This window comes from Neofelis nebulosa, chromosome 1, assembly GCF_028018385.1.
Source record: "Neofelis nebulosa isolate mNeoNeb1 chromosome 1, mNeoNeb1.pri, whole genome shotgun sequence".
Lineage (NCBI taxonomy): Eukaryota > Metazoa > Chordata > Mammalia > Carnivora > Felidae > Neofelis > Neofelis nebulosa.
The window spans coordinates 57,291,479-57,307,795 of record NC_080782.1 but is presented as its reverse complement, the minus strand read 5'-3'; the positions used below and the strand labels follow the sequence as shown (position 1 = coordinate 57,307,795).

General features: G+C 35.3%; 1 protein-coding gene across 15 annotated transcripts in view; it reads right to left on the bottom strand.

The window, feature by feature from the left end:
• Window positions 1–16,317, bottom strand: part of TENM2 (teneurin transmembrane protein 2) — a 1,977,383-nt gene that overhangs the window by 1,885,576 nt on the left and 75,490 nt on the right. The gene's annotated exons all lie outside the window — the stretch shown is intronic.

The window sequence follows — 16,317 nt, the reverse complement described above, 5'->3', positions numbered from 1 at the left end:
TATTAAGAATGCTGATCATACTCCTCTACTAGTACTCAACTCCATCCAGACCATGTTCTTGAAAATATTTCTCACAATGAGTCATATCTAACATTAATTTGTCATCACTCCATTTTTGTCTATTTCACCTAATTCCCTAAACTTGGAACCAAACATACTTGTTTTCTTCTTGATTACAAGCCAATATCAAGCCTAACTAAAAGCTCTATCAGAAAATATTTCTCTAGCTTTTTAATTTTCATTTATTCTTTTCTTATATGTGAAATTATATGAAATTATAGATTTTCACCATTCCACATTGGTCTCCTTTCCTCTAATGGCAAGAAATTGTAGAGAAGTATACTAATTAGTATACCCTAAATACTACTAAGGGTCTCCTTACCATATTTGCCATATAGTATGATTTTTAAAGTGTTTTGGCCTGTGCTGTTCTTTTATTGAGCTGTTCCCATCTACTCCTTTGAAAATTTAATTCTTTAATTTCCTTTTATAGAATTTCCCTGAATATTTTCTTGATTACCTTTAGCTCATTATGATCTTTACTTCTCTAAATTATTTTCTTATCTGGAATACTAAAGAATCTACCATTTGGTTGTAAGTTAGATATTAATGCTTCCGCTCCCAATGTATTGACTGTTTGCCTTTTAAACTTTATTAGAACTAAATCAAAAGGAGGGGCCCTTTAATTATGGAGGCCCCACCACAGGCTCTAGCAAACTGTTAAGCACACTATCTGCTTAATATCTGTGTATTAATATATTGAAGAACAAAAAGAAAATCTAGCGATGAACTAAACATGTTCATCTTTATTAAGCAAAGTGATATGCTCTTAAGAAACTACATACCTCTTTAGTTCATGCTTGACTTTCCAGACTTAGATGCAATTTATTTTCTAAAAGTATTTCATATGGCATGCAAGTCAGGAAAAATAATTTCCAAATTTCCCCATGAGTAAATGTAATTTTCAGAGAGCTGGCTTGGTCATTAACATCATATTTCTTATCGGATCCAATTTCTGATCACCTTTAAATGCATTTTATTTTAGTTATCATGATGGAAATTTCCTAAATAATCTAATTTTTTTAGTGAAAATTTTGACTACTGTAACATTTATAATATATGCTCAGAGAATATAGAAACTCAGGCCTAATAAATAAATTGCGACTTAATACCAGCTTCTAAAGGCCATTTTGGCTTATTCCAAATCTCTGACACTTTTTAAAATCTAGACATAAAGGCAAGTTCCTGATTTGTTCTAAAATGTTTCTGGAGGTGGTAGAATGGCCCTTCAGGGAGGAGGCACTAGGACCTGTCAATCTTCCAGTGGGTCTCAAGAGCCTAGTGAAGTACTGGCTTACAGCTTTGAACATAATGTTTATTATCACGGAGTGTCCTCTAACTGCACTTCAACTCTAATAGTATATAATGCTCAGTCTCCACTGCAAGTCAGTTTACTGATATCATACCTTGAACATTTGAATATTTCCATTTGATTGGCTAATAGAAGATGTACAGGAACAGTCAATTTCCAGATAAACCTTGGGTTTTTCCCCAACCCGGGCAATAATTAAAAGTCATTTGTATCTCATTAATTTATTGCACACTCTTTATTCTGTTTATTGACAACGGCAAATTGTTTTTGGTTATTGTTTTGAACCTATTCTGATTATTCACACCACTTCTTTTTCATGGTGACAAAGATCTAATTGCTTTTCCAGAACCTCTGATATTTTGAGACTCCTTATGATAGGCAAGTTCTTATGAATAGAAAGATTTAGGACATTTACTTTGGATGTATCCATACGCTGACCTACAGTAATGGACAACAAGAAAATGGAGTGCAATGTAGAAAAAATACAAAGTAGTGCTAAGTACTATTTAGGTGCTATTTTAAGAAACACAAAGTATTAACTAACATGTAGTTGTGTGCTTATTATTAAGTATGTGTATTTGTATGTGTGTATACATGCATATGTCTGTGTGTATATAGTTTTTTCTTAACATGTGATTTGAATTTCTCAGTTCATCCTTTATCTCAGAATAGGAACCAAACATCCTTATTACATTATACTTTAATAAGCATTACCCTACTTACTCAGGGTTAAAACTTTGGCCTCTATTTCTGGAATTCTGTGAAGAAATATTGCTTTGAGAATACTATTCATAGGGGTTCTAAGTGTTTAGAACGCCTTCCTGATTGACTAAGTCAGTGACACACAAAATTTGACCAGACATCAAAAAGTTACATGGATGACAAAAGACATTTAGACTGAAATCCCAATGCTGCCACCAGTCTTAATAGTCCCTATATCTATGGCAAGAGTTTTCTGCTAGCTTAGCTGTTGGGTTTTGCCATTTTTAGGGCTCTTCTCTTACACTTAAGTCTAACAGGCATAATATGTTTTAGAGTGAAGAGACTGTGATAGGTCTTGGAATATGTGTGCTGACATGAAATGTGAAGACTCATAGGCACTTAAATGATTCAAAGCATGTTTATTTTTATTTAATAGAGCCTAGAAGCATTCTTACAGTTTTATAATCCACCCTTCAAATTGGGTGTATTTATGGAAAATAAGTGGTGACTTTTCCCATATCTGTCCCTGTGATACTGTGATGTGCAATGCCAAGTCTCCAGGATGTCCTAGACAAGAAACCAGTGTCTGCTTCCTTAGTGTGCTTTTCTCTGCATTGCTGCACAGAAACAGACTCCCTTTTCAATCCCTTACCTCTTATATGCCAAGCCTGTTCCTGTTAATCTCTCTTCTTGGTCTTTTTGCCTCCCCACTTATGACTCTCAATCCTGACCCCAGGTCTGGACGCTACTCTGTGGTTTTCAGATTCAGGTAAGGTAGGATGAGAAATGGATGCTAAATAAATGACTCACAAAGGATGAATGCCATTCCATTATTCACTCTTGCAATTCTTCTTTATACCTTTCTAGTGGTAGGATTATTATTATTATTTTCAAGAATCAGCCAGTAATTTACTATTTTATGGTCAGCTTTTTCTTTTTTCTTTTCTTTGAATTTAAATTCAGTTAGTTAACATATAGTGTAGTATTGGTTTCAGGAGTAGAATCCAGTGATTCATCAGTTCTGTATAACAGCCAGTGCTCATCCCAACAAGTCCCCTCCTAGATGCCCATCACCCATTTAGCCTATCGCTCTCCCAACTCCCCTCCAGCAACCCTTCATCTGCTCTCTGTATTTAAGAATCTCTTATGGTTGCTTTCCTAACACTTTTGCACTATTGGTGGGAATGCAAACTGGTGCAGCTCCTCTGGAGAACATTATAGAGGTGCAAAAAATAAAAAATAGGGGAGCATGGGTGGTTCAGTATGTTAAGCGTCCGACCTCAGCCCTGGTCATGATCTTATGGTTCATAGGTTTGAGTCACACATTGGGCTCTGTGCTGACAGCTCAGAGCCTAGAGCCTGCTTCAGATTCTATGTCTCCCTTTTTCTCTGCCCTTCCCTTGCTCGTGCTCTGTCTCTCAAAACTAAAAAAAATAAACATTAAAAAATAAAAAAAAAAAGAACTACCCTATGACCCAGCAACTACACTACTAGGCAATTTATCCAAAGGATGCAAAAATGCTGATTTGAAGGGGCACATGTACCCCAACATTTATAGCAGTGCTATAGAGAATAACCAAATTGTGGAAAGAGCCCGAATGTCCATCGACTGATGAATGGATAAAGAAGATGTGGTATATGTATACAATGGAATATTACCCAGTAATCAAAAAGAATGAAATCTTACCATTTGCAACAACGTGGATGGAACTAGAGTGTATTATGCTAAGCGGAAGAAGTCAGAGAAAGAAAAATGCCGTATGATTTCATTCTTATGCGGAGTTGAAGAAACAGAACAGATGAACATAGGGAACGGAAGGAAAAATAAGATAAAAACAGGATTTATTTTTAAAACTTTATAGCGCAAGATAATATTTGATATGTATATTTTCTCTGATTCCATGTGGCCATTTTCCCATGTTGTCAGCTCTATATTTAACATTACTTGTTTAACTGACAGAACTACCTCAGGAAGGCCATCTTCCACTTCAGAGAGTGAGATGAGAGCTAAGAGGCAATTCTTGTCCTTTGAGTTTCAAGTCCTAGACCTTAGTTTCATGTTCTGGAATGAAATGCAGGACATAAACAATACATTCAAGACACTACCTAAAATGAAACAGTGACCTATATTTCTCAAAAGTAGGAGGAAATGGAGAGAAGCAGAGGATGCTAAATGGATATGGGTCCCTGAGAAAGGGGGCTTGTTCCCTGCTCTATAGACCAAGCTCCAAATTGAGGAGGGATGAGAATAATATCCTTGAGATGTCTGTGGGATCTGCTACTAAAGGAAACCTGTGCTTTAGAACCCAAACAGAGTTAATGAGATGCCAGAAATTATAAGGCAGGAGATGATGTTGAGATAAAGGGGGTCTGAAAGAGGTTCACTCACTTCCTCTGTGCCAGTGTAGTAGAAGACCAGCATTAATATGACTATGAAGGATCTAACCCAGAAAATCTGTGAAGTCAGAACTGAAAGCTGACTCAGCATGGAGAATTGATGTGTAAGCTGGATGAATGACAGACATATAGCAATAGTTGAAGTGGTAAGTCCTTGCTCATAGTACCAAAAAGTCCCTCCACCATCACCGAAACTCCAGCCAACTCACATACCTACATAAACATCCAGGTATTTATACCTAGACCATGGTGGGGGGAGGTGGAAGAAAATCAAGAGTCAACTCAGTTTGAAAGTACATAAGAACCCATATTAGAAGTTAAGCTAGGTTCTCAAAAATTAAGTAATATCTGTCACCTATCTGAGGAGTTAGGTTGGAGTCCTTATCGGCTACATATACAAGAAAATATTTTTTTAAATATCACATTTCTGTAGGATGCAGTGTCCTTATATAGATGATATTTACACATGAAAAATAAAATAAAAGAATAAAAACCCATAAAATTAATTATTGGCTAGCTGTCATGTGTGTGCTAGGTAGTTCACAAATATTTTGTGTTTCCGTAAACACAGTATAATAAATAATATTACCCCATTTCACAGAATAGAAAACAAAGGCAGAGGGAAGTCAACTCACTTCTCAGGGTGATTAAAAAATGACCAAGGCAGAATTTAGTGCTATGCTCATGTACATTCAAACCTTCTTTTATGTTTCCCACTTAACAAAGAAAGGTTAATTGAAATTACTAGATAATGGAAGAAAAAACAACACTAGATTTTTCTCCTGAATTATGAAGAAAATAACCTACATTTCTCACTTAACTTTATATATGAACATAAAATATATTGATATCTAAATTTAAAAAAATATTTCTCCATTATGATATTAAGAAACCCATTAAGCATACCATTAAATCTTGCCTATGAAAACCGACCACAAATTTTTCACTCTAAATATATTTAATAAGATTAAATAATGACCAGAACAGTTAAAAAAAAAAAAAAAAAAAAAACTACCCAGCCAGAAATCAATTACAGACATGGTTCATTATGTACACCTTGATTATTATGAAAGTGTTATAAGAGACAAATAGAACACAAAGAGGGATATGAAAATGAGAATTTAATTATTTTGACTTTATTTTACTACTGCATTATAAATACAAAGTGTTTGTAAAGGGCTATCTGATCATTAGCATGAAGGTGATATATATTTTCTCCAGAGCTGATAAATTCTAGTTAATAATTAATAAAATAACTGAAAATAATGAAGGAGCTGGAAATCTCAGAAACCATTGACACTTTGAAAATCTTGTTTACCAGAAATAGCACTAGATCTAATGAAAACAAATTTGTTATTTACATAATCCAGAAGTGACGTATAACAACATGCAATTGTGAGTCAAGTAAGAAAAATTGTTACTTTAATCCAAAACATTCCACAAATCAATCAACACAACAAATTATCAGTGTGATAATATATTCAACACATTTGACATTTACATTAATTGGAGGTAATGAAGAAAATATTTTTTGTTGTTTGTTGGATGAAGTTAAATGGGCTGGAAATACATATGAATAAAACATCATTATTACTCTCACTGTACACCTGTTCAAATTTCTATTGACAATTTGATATTTTTATTAGAACCCACACGGAAAGGCACAAGCACAAACAACAATTTTTTACACTCACAGGATAAAAGTAAACAAGCAGTGTTTTGTGCCCAGCTCTCTTAAACCACGGCACTATGACAAGTGCTTAACTAGCCCCCGAACACTGCCACTTAGTCATGACTTCTGGTTTTATAAATTATTTACAGTTTGCTAGGTATGAGGCTGGTGGAAAATGCCTTTCTTAGCTGCTTGATTGACAGTATAATTATACTGTGTTTTTGTTTTAAGCACTGTTATGCAGAATCATAATGCCATAAAAAGTAAATAGGAATTTTATGAGCTTTTAACTTTGACAAGGTCATGCTGAAGCGTACCAAAGAGATGTCATGAAAAGCCATAGCCGTTATTAGCTGTGTCCTGTAAGTGCCACTGCACCTCAAAGCTCCGTTTGGGTTATAACATGTATTCGCTATTCTCTACCTCAGCACAGGAAGTAAGGGGATGATGGAAACCACACAAGCAGTGGGCACATTTAGTCTTTTAAAGTTTCCTTCACTTTTCTTCTTAAGTGCAGCCTGGTTAACGAGCTGAATTTTTAAAGATAATAAAATGATATACAAAGCTATATGAATAGTTTTGTGTTTGATCTTAATTTCGGTCATGTCTTATAATATATAGGAGGGCTTATTCTCTTTTTCTCCTACCTCTTGCCTTTGATATTTTTCTCCTTTTAATATTTACGCATGCTAACTAAGACAGAGGTGGTGATGGCGGTAATGGTGAATGGTATTAATCATTGTTATAAAGCGAGTGTCGCTGGGGCTATGGCTATCAGCCTTGAGTTCTCATGTGGTACCCCAATTTTGCCTCAGAATAAATGCCTCCTTTTAAAAACTGCACTGGGATCTTTAGAATAAATAGAACAGATGGGGTTTTAAGGTCTTTCCCAAAAGGCCTGTGTTCCATGCCAAACTCAATTTATCTAACTTGGCAGAAAGAGAGTGCAGCACCAACTCATTTGGGATTTGAACCCTTGGTTCTAGCTGATTGCTGATCCAAAAGTTGTTCTTCATGTAGAATGGGGACTGAAGTTTAGCTTGGAGGAGGTCTTTTATAAAATTATCTACTTTTTCTCAGCAATTTTGGCTTTGATCTTGTTGTCTTTAACCTCCTAATATTGTGACATGTCCCAAGTCTTCAGAATCAGTTCCTTTTTTCATTGCTCTAACAGAATAAATACATTAGTATTTGTCTTGTGCATCCTGTTCCAGCTTTGGTGCTCCGACAACATATTTTTTTTTTCATTTCTCTCAAGTCATTTATTCTTTGTGCTCAGTCTCCATGACTGCTATAAGAAAATGAGAAAGGAGCACCGCATGATGATGGTGGCATTGGCAGGGCACAAATGTCACTTCAGACTTTCTTGTCAACCCTTATTCCAAATGCTGCCCATCTTGGCTGGGAATGAGTGATTGCTCAGCAGTCATTCCTTTGATCCATCATATAGGAGTAAATTGTTCTGAATAATGACCTATTCCGTCTTTCCTACTTGGAATATATAAGATGCCTAGAAAAATACTATTTCAACTCAGTTGTTTACCATAAATGCAAGGTGTAAGTCTTAGCGTCTTGGGCCCCTTAAATGTGAAACATGCTTATGATTCAGATTTAAGCTTCTGACAATTATCTGGGTCCATTTGCTTTCAAAATTCTGCTGGAAAGTGAAGTTGTAGAGTAATTGCTATGGAAATTGCATGAGCAATCATTATATATATGTTTTTGTTGTGTAGGGACAGAGTAGGTGAGGGGAGAATTTCCATTTTGCCATATTTCAGTTTGAAAACAGAAACAATTTTTTTTTGTGGTGCAGCAGCTTAAGACACAGTATAATAATCTGATTGCTTTAGTTGTAAAACTGAATTTTCCCCTCCTCATATGCTTGAGTGGACTGATTTAAGTTCGTTATCTCTGCAGCAGAAAGAAGAGGAGACAAATTGCTATCTTCTCTCATGTGGTACTACCAGGAGTATTCAAGTCTCATCTGGTATTACTAACTTATCTGGGAAAATGTTTACAAAGGAATCCCTTGGATACAGTGCCAAACTCCTACAGAAAGATAAAAGGTTTCTAGCTTTGTGATTTTACCTGTCCCAAGAGCTATGGTGTCAGTTTTTAGACATCTCCCTTGATACCAGGGCAGGTTCAACTCTCTTGCTTTATATAAAATATTATGTACGTACACACACACACACACACATCGTTATATGTCATTATATGTATTGTATGTATCTTGTGGTTGGACATAAGTATATATAATTCACACTTGCTGATCTTGTATTATATAAGATGGATTATTTTTAAAGTTTCTAATGTTATCGTTTCTGAAAAGTTGTCAATTATTCAAAATGTACCTATAGTGTAAAAATATGTTCCAAAATTTCTGATTTTCAAGGAGAGGGACATCTCTAAAATAATAATCTTCATTCCTCTCTTGTATCTAAAGAGAGCATATACATTTATCCTGTAGAATACTACACATTACTTAAATTACTTACTTTTCTCCTAGTGAATAAATGTGTACAGGAAAATTCTGTCAACGAAGTATTATCAAATATTTTAAGTATATATTGAATGTGGGAAATGTAGTATTTAGTTCACACCTGGACAAATCAGTACATTTTTTAGGTCAGGATCATAAATCCGTTTTTTCTACATATTTTTATTATTTTTTTTTAAATTATTAAGTTAACTTAAAGCTCTTTAGTCAAAAAAATCAGTCATTTTTTCGTTAACTGATTCAGTCTTCGGTAAATGTAACAAAGATTATAAAGAACAATTCATAAGTCACTTTGACAAGAGTTAAGTACTCACCATCTGCATTTTAGGTTTTATCTCTAAGTTCCTTTGATACATTCCCTTCCCAGCGGGTTTTGACTAATTCAAATTTGTTTTCAAAAAAGAAAATAAAATCATTGACTCTGGATATACTGCAATGTCATCAAACTCTTCCATGTCAAGTATATTCCATACATTCTATATAAATATATCTTTTGTGTGAAAACCGGAATACCCTCACTTAACAAGATTGTTAATTTAATCAACATATACCTACTGAACACTTACTTTGCCAGATCTCTATATATAATACCATAGAGAAAGATAAGTATGATTCCTCCCTCATGAAGTTTTAATAATGTACCACAAATAACAATGAGCATTTCAAACTTCTAAATGAAACATAATTCAATATCTTCCATAAAATTCTGATGTTATATAGTAACAGAGATGCTCAGACTTTTAAAAATACATTTCAAAATCAACTAGTGTTCTCTGAGAAATACAGAAGCCTGGGTCTCTAATCCAGAGCTTCTAATTAGGGTAGTTCTGGGGCAAATCCTGAGCATCTACACTTTTAATAAGCCCTCCAGGTAATCTTTACATAAAACAGAGTTTGCAAATTAGTGGTCCAAAATGCAATTTTTAATCTTATTTTTTTTGTTTGTTTTGATCCCATATATGTTAAGAAGGTCAATGTATCATGTAAATATTAAACATAGTATGTAAATTAGTAAATTAATAAAGAGGATGATAAAATATTTGACTAAAAGCCTACAGTCTGGGATTGTAGTTAATTTTCTGATTATTATAGTCTCTTATTAGCACTCAATATTTTTTTAACAGTTATTATCATTATCTTAGCTTTTAGATGGTATATCAGAGATGTTTTTAGACAAGAATTTATTAGCTCATATGCTTGAGAAGTTACATCGTAGTAATATTGACTTCAGGTATAGTTCAATCTAGAGGTTTATATTATCTCTTCATGTGCTAACTCTATGTTCAGATTCATTTTCAATTCCATCAGCCATCTCTGTACCAGTTTCACGTTATGTTCTTAAACTATATCACACAGAAAAGGACTTCCTTTTACCTTCCGAATTAACTAAAATTTCTGTTATTTTACTCTAATAAAATTAACGTAGGTAATGTGCCCATTTTATTTTATTTTTTAAATTTTTTTAATGTTTATTTATTTTTGACAGAGAGACAGAGCATGAGCGGGGGAGGGGCAGAGAGAGAGGGAGACACAGAATCTGAAACAGGCTCCAGGCTCTGAGCTGTCAGCACAGAGCCCGACGTGGGGCTCGAACTCACGGAGTGTGAGATATGACCTAAGCTGAAGTCAGATGCTCAACCGACTGAGCCACCTAGGTGTCCCGATAATATGCCCATTTTAAAACCAATGTCTGAGAAAGAGAGATGAGGCTGTACTGATCAACTTATACCAATCAGGGTCCATATGGAGCCAGAGTTGTGGCCCAGTACACTACAAACCAAGGCTGTACACAATAGAGGAGTGATACAATGGATTCTGGGAACACATCCTCAAAGTCCATACTGAAGAATATGGTATGAGATAGAAATTTAAATCATCTCTCTGAAGTATAAGATAGTCTCAACTCTAAATTTGCCAAGATGTGTCTATTCTTTCTCTTGTATAATTTTTCTTCAAATTGTATAAGTCGAGCAAAAACTATCACAAAGTTAGGAAGAATAAATAAGGTGTTCCAATTTCTCTCTTATAAGCTGTGAGCCATGTAATTTCATTGTGGGATCCTAAAGTGGTAGGGCAAGTGGATAGTAAATGCTATTATATTTACTGGAAAAGAACATGCATAATCATAAGATAAGTCTACTTGTCTTATAACCCAAAATGCAGGTAACAACATTATTAGTTTTTTAAAAGTAAGCATGAGGAACAGAGAAGAGAATTTAACTATTTGCAGTCCACACAGTAGCACAGAATGTGATGCTAATTTAAAGGAAATAATGATGACATCCAAGCTAGAGGCAGTTTGATGATGAGCCATACAGAGGTGATTAGTGTATGTTTAAGAACAATATGTCAGGAACATTCTATGAATTTCACTTTACTGCCTTTGGTTTCTGTAAGAGACAGTGTGAGGTGTGAGAATGCAGGCAAACCCAGGGTTTAATATATTTCTGTCCATACAGTGCTACTCCATGCAGATGCTCAGGGGATTAGAGAGAATATTGTACCTATGTTCTACTTAAGGGAAAGAAAGCAAGAATCCAGAAGAAAGCAATTCCAGTCTGTGTGGATCACTGCAGTGTTTTAGATAAGGTAGGAACTCGTCAGCATGATGGTTCAGGGCTTAGGTTTTAGAGTTGGCTCTCACACCAACAACTGAACTCCTAATCTGTATACTAATAGAATTTACACCCAATTATTGCTACAAGAGACAAGGTATGCTCATGTTGTAGTTGTTATCAGACCAAATTTTAAAAAGCAATAATTACTTTAAACTAATTTTAATATCGGGACTGCCTCCATCTGGTTAGTGTATCATTTCTACTATCAAAAGTAGGATAGCATCTATAGTGAATGTCACGCTAGGGTGGGCCTGCCAAAAGTTCCTTGTTCACCCCTGACCCCACTCCTCAATCTCAATCAGGTTTTAAACAATTGTTATGGCGCTGAGTGTTATATGAAAGGATTAATGCCCGCCGCCCCTCAGAGGACACAAAAACCCTCAGACCTACTACAACCAGACAGGTACAGTAAATGAATCATCCTGTTTACACTGTGGTAACTGGGAGAATGTGTGCACCATCTAAAGGTAGACAAGCTTTAGCAAGTCCTATCTGCCTTTGCCATTTTGAGAATGTGGGCCCAGCCAGAATTGCTAGATCTTCCAATTTTTCAAGACAAGCTAGAGATTCGTTTTTACATGTGCAATGCCCCCTATTTCAATAAATTAATAAGAAAAGAGGCTATATAATTCAAGTAACAAAAGTGTGTCAGCCAGATGTGGGTTGTGGGAATCCAGGTTCCTCTGTCTGACCTTTGGGAACCACACAATAGTAGGATAAGATCTATCTCATCACTTTACTTATGATTCTAAAGCTCAACCTGCTCCTCTGGACTTGCAAGTTTTTGGTCATCAGAATAGTCGTGTCTTTCAATAACTTTCCAATTTATAACTCCTAATTGTTGTCTGACAGTAAGAGTCACAAACTCAAACACTTCCAGAAGCAAGGCATTTAAAGCTAATATTTCAAGTGGATTGGACATAAAAGGCCAGGGAGAGACTGTGAGGCATGCGGCAGTGTGCAACTCCCCTTAGAAGAGAGTGATAAATTTATCTTTCAGGTCAGAACACTATGAAAATGGAAAAGGGTGCTGTTAATAATTACACTAGATTAATAGGTGCAAAGGGGGACAAAGTAGAATATATGGCCATCTCTAAGAGGTAATGAATGCTCAGATTTCAGCAATGTTCGCATTGGATCTTCAAGAACTTGTGATTCGTGAGGAGAAGATACACATGGGCATTTAGTGGTATATCTCCTAATTTTTAAACCTATTGATAATTTAATTTTAATTCTTATTTAAAACAAAAAACAAATCCACCACTGAGACATATATGTCAACCAGATCCTGCCCTCTGCAGACTTACTATATGGCTTTGTATTAGATCTTCCTCTTTTTCTAAGTATGTATCTCTGGTCAATTGTTTTCTTTGTCTCTTGTCTGTTTTGATGCCATAATTTAACTCTGGTACATATGAACATGACTTATAACCATTCCACTTCTTAAATTCCATCCTTGGAGATGGAAAGCCTTCCACCGTTTCTCAGTTTCACTTTGTGGATCCACTTATGGGCTCCTGCTTAGGGCAAGTCATACTCCTACCCATTCCAAATGAGGCACCCTCAGCCTCTCACCTTTACAATCCTAGACCTAAGGTCTCATTATCAATGACAGGTCTTTAGGAAAGAAGCTGTTCACAACTGGTATTTCTATTCTCTGGCAGAAAGTTACCTTTGTCAAATTTACTAACGATATGACTATTGGCAAAAAGGAATTACAGTCCTATATTAGTAAACATAAAATTGGTAAACAATTTCATCAATAAATATGGCCCTCATAAATCTACCACAGATCTCAAAGCTGCATATAAAATGTACTGGCAATGGTAATATAAGATTAGTGAAATTTTCATAATTGTGCTATTTTGTTAGGAAATTAAGGAATTTTCAAAGTGAAACTCTCTAAATGTTATATTTAATACATGCATACTTAAAAAAAACCCTCAGCAAATGAATAAATGCATCAGGGAAAGCAATACATCTTCCAGAGTTAAATTTGTGCTTCTATGATGTACAGTGATTTCACTTGCATGTACATATTTAATAGGTGTGTAATCTTCTAGTTTGAATGAGAGTCATCATATATGCAGGCACCAAGAATTGGCAAAGAAAATAAACATTAAATTGAGTTTAAATGTTCTTCAAAATTGATTATAGCAAATTACCCAAACTAAAGCTATATTTAGAAATAAACCTAGGAAATCTTGTTTTGGCAGATGATATAGGTCTCCTGACTAAGATGTACAAATTCATCCCAAGGGGTTAGAAGCACTCTTCTAAGCCAAGGGGCAGAGCTATGCAGACTCTTTTTGATTCAATGTCACAGTCAAAGATATACACCAATAAATTTTTGCATTTTGATCTAAAAGCTCAGTTTCAAGTAAGTGACATTTTCCACAATTCCAAAGCTAATTAACATATTTTTATGACTATGTACCTGATCATAATTGGACACAATGAAATCTTTCCCTGGTAAGCATAGTTTTAAATATCTGAACTTCAAATAGTTTGATTTCTCTTTATACTTCTTATATCCCCTCACCACACTTCTGTTCTACATATATTCATAGAAAATGTCAGTATTTCCTGAGTCAATTTATTTTGTTTTCTAGATCTAATTGGTCTTCAAGTGGCCTTGAGTTTGCAGTTTTAATATATAATATGTATTTTAAATATATTTAGAATTAATTTCATTCTTATATTTTATGTCAACATATAAAATTCCTTTCAGAGAGAGAGAAAGAGAGATAGAGACTGTTAAGAGACAGTGTTCTATTTCACTTAGCATCACACTCTCCAGTTCCATCCACGTTGCTACAAAAGGCCATATTTCATTTTTTCTCATTGCCACGTAGTATTCCATTGTGTATATAAACCACAATTTCTTTATCCATTCATCAGTTGATGGACATTTAGGCTCTTTCCATAATTTGGCGATTGTTGAGAGTGCTGCTATGTGAAATAAGCCATACAGAGAAAGACAGATACCATATGATTTCACTCTTATGTGGATCCTGAGAAACGTAACAGAAACCCATGGGGGAGGGGAAGGGAAAAAAAAAAAAAAAAAGAGGTTAGAGTGGGAGAGAGCCAAAGCATAAGAGACTGTTAAAAACTGAGAACAAACTGAGGGTTGATGGGGGGTGGGAGGGAGGGCAGGGTGGGTGATGGGTATTGAGGAGGGCACCTTTTGGGATGAGCACTGGGTGTTGTATGGAAACCAATTTGACAGTAAATTTCATATATTAAAAAATAAAAAAAAAAAAAAAAGAGACAGTGTTCTAGATTCTGTGAACAGAAAAGTAAATATAAATAGTTCTATCCCTTAAGTAGTCATGACCTGGCAAGACAAGGTACATGGGATTAATTGTAAGTTAATAACACAATAACCACCACTTCCACCATTATCAGCAAAATTTGTTAGCAAAATTTCTAACAATATCTAATTGCTGCAAACTGATTACTATGTGGCATTATCCTGTTCAACAAATAACCTAAATCATAGATTCATTATTTAGAGATGAGGAAACTGAGTATTAGGATTTCAAAAAGTTATTTATTAGTAAATAAAAGATTAGTAATTTGAGTCCAGAAAAATAAGTTTAAATTCTTGGTACTTAGATGCTATGGAACTTAGACAAAGGATAAACTAATTATGAATGCTAGGAGGAAAAAAATATATAGAAATAATTTTTTTAATTTATTTTATAATATTTATTAGATATTTAATATTAGATTAGTAATATGCTAAATGTTAAAAAGTTCACAGTCTGGTAGAGAAGACAGCCTTGAAAAATGATTAATGGGGAGATAAGGGCAGCAATAGACATATGGAATGGGGGCAACAGGGAGCCAGGCACCTGCTTGGGTAGGTGAGGAACGGCTTCACAAGGAAAAGACAAGTCTTACTGAGACCTGAAGAACAAGAAGGAATTGCCAGATGGCCAGAGTGAAGTTCATTTGTGGCTCAGCATGCAAAAAAGCAAGGAGGCTTAAAATATCATTGCATGTATGGGAATGTTGAAGCTGGAGATGCAGTGGAAGTGAGGAGAGTCTCGTGAATCTAGTCAGGCCACGGCAACATAGCCTTTGGGTAAGAAGCACAACAACATGTCACCCTTATTATTAGTCTTTTCTACTAAGGACTCTAAAATTTTACCCTATTCAGTATGTGGAGCCATGGAGAAATTAAACCGGGAAGGTAATGTAACTTGGTGTGTGATTTTAAAGTAGGCAGGAGTGCAAAGAATGAGTAGGCTTTTCCTAAGTACTAGAGGAAGGAGAAGGCACAACATAATGACATCATATGGTTGATGTCCTTAAGGGAAAATGATAATGCAAAGTGGGAAAGGCAGGGCTGCAATCAAAAGGTTGATTAGGGTAGATTTTAAAGGGCCTTCAATCCCATGGTGAAGAGCTCTTTTGTTCCACAAAAGAAGGGGGACAAGGAGTAATCTGGATTTTAGAAAGGTAAATCTAGTGGAAATCAAGAAGGATGATTGTCCACAGACAGCCCAGGAAGTAAGTTTTGTGATGGTCTATGTATGAGTGGGGAAAGAAGCTGGAAATGAAGTAGCAAACAGAAAGGAAAAATGGACAGTGAATTTATAAGAATCCTATGTAAGAACAGCATGACTTGGTAAGGAAAAAGATGTACATACTGAGAGGGCAGAATTAAAGATTGTTCTGAGGTTTGCTGATGTGTTCTTGTCATGGATTGTCTTGTGTTATAATGTCTGTAATGTGTAGATGATCTTTCTTCTCAAATAACATATATATGTGTGTGTGTGTGTGTGTGTGTGTGTGTGTGTGTGTGTGTGTGTAGTACCAGGCAGTTCCATGATCACGAGGAAAAGGAACAAAAAAATTAGTTATTGGTTATAAGGTTAGAATAGAATCAGTAGCATCGTTCACTTGATAGTGAATTGGCAAATCCTTGCCTGTGGCTCCTTGTATTTGTTCCCAAACAAGTTGGGTTCCAGAGTCTGCAGAAAGCTAAATCCAGAAGTATAATTCATATCTCTACAGGTTGAGGGAGATGCAGAATTTTAGGCAA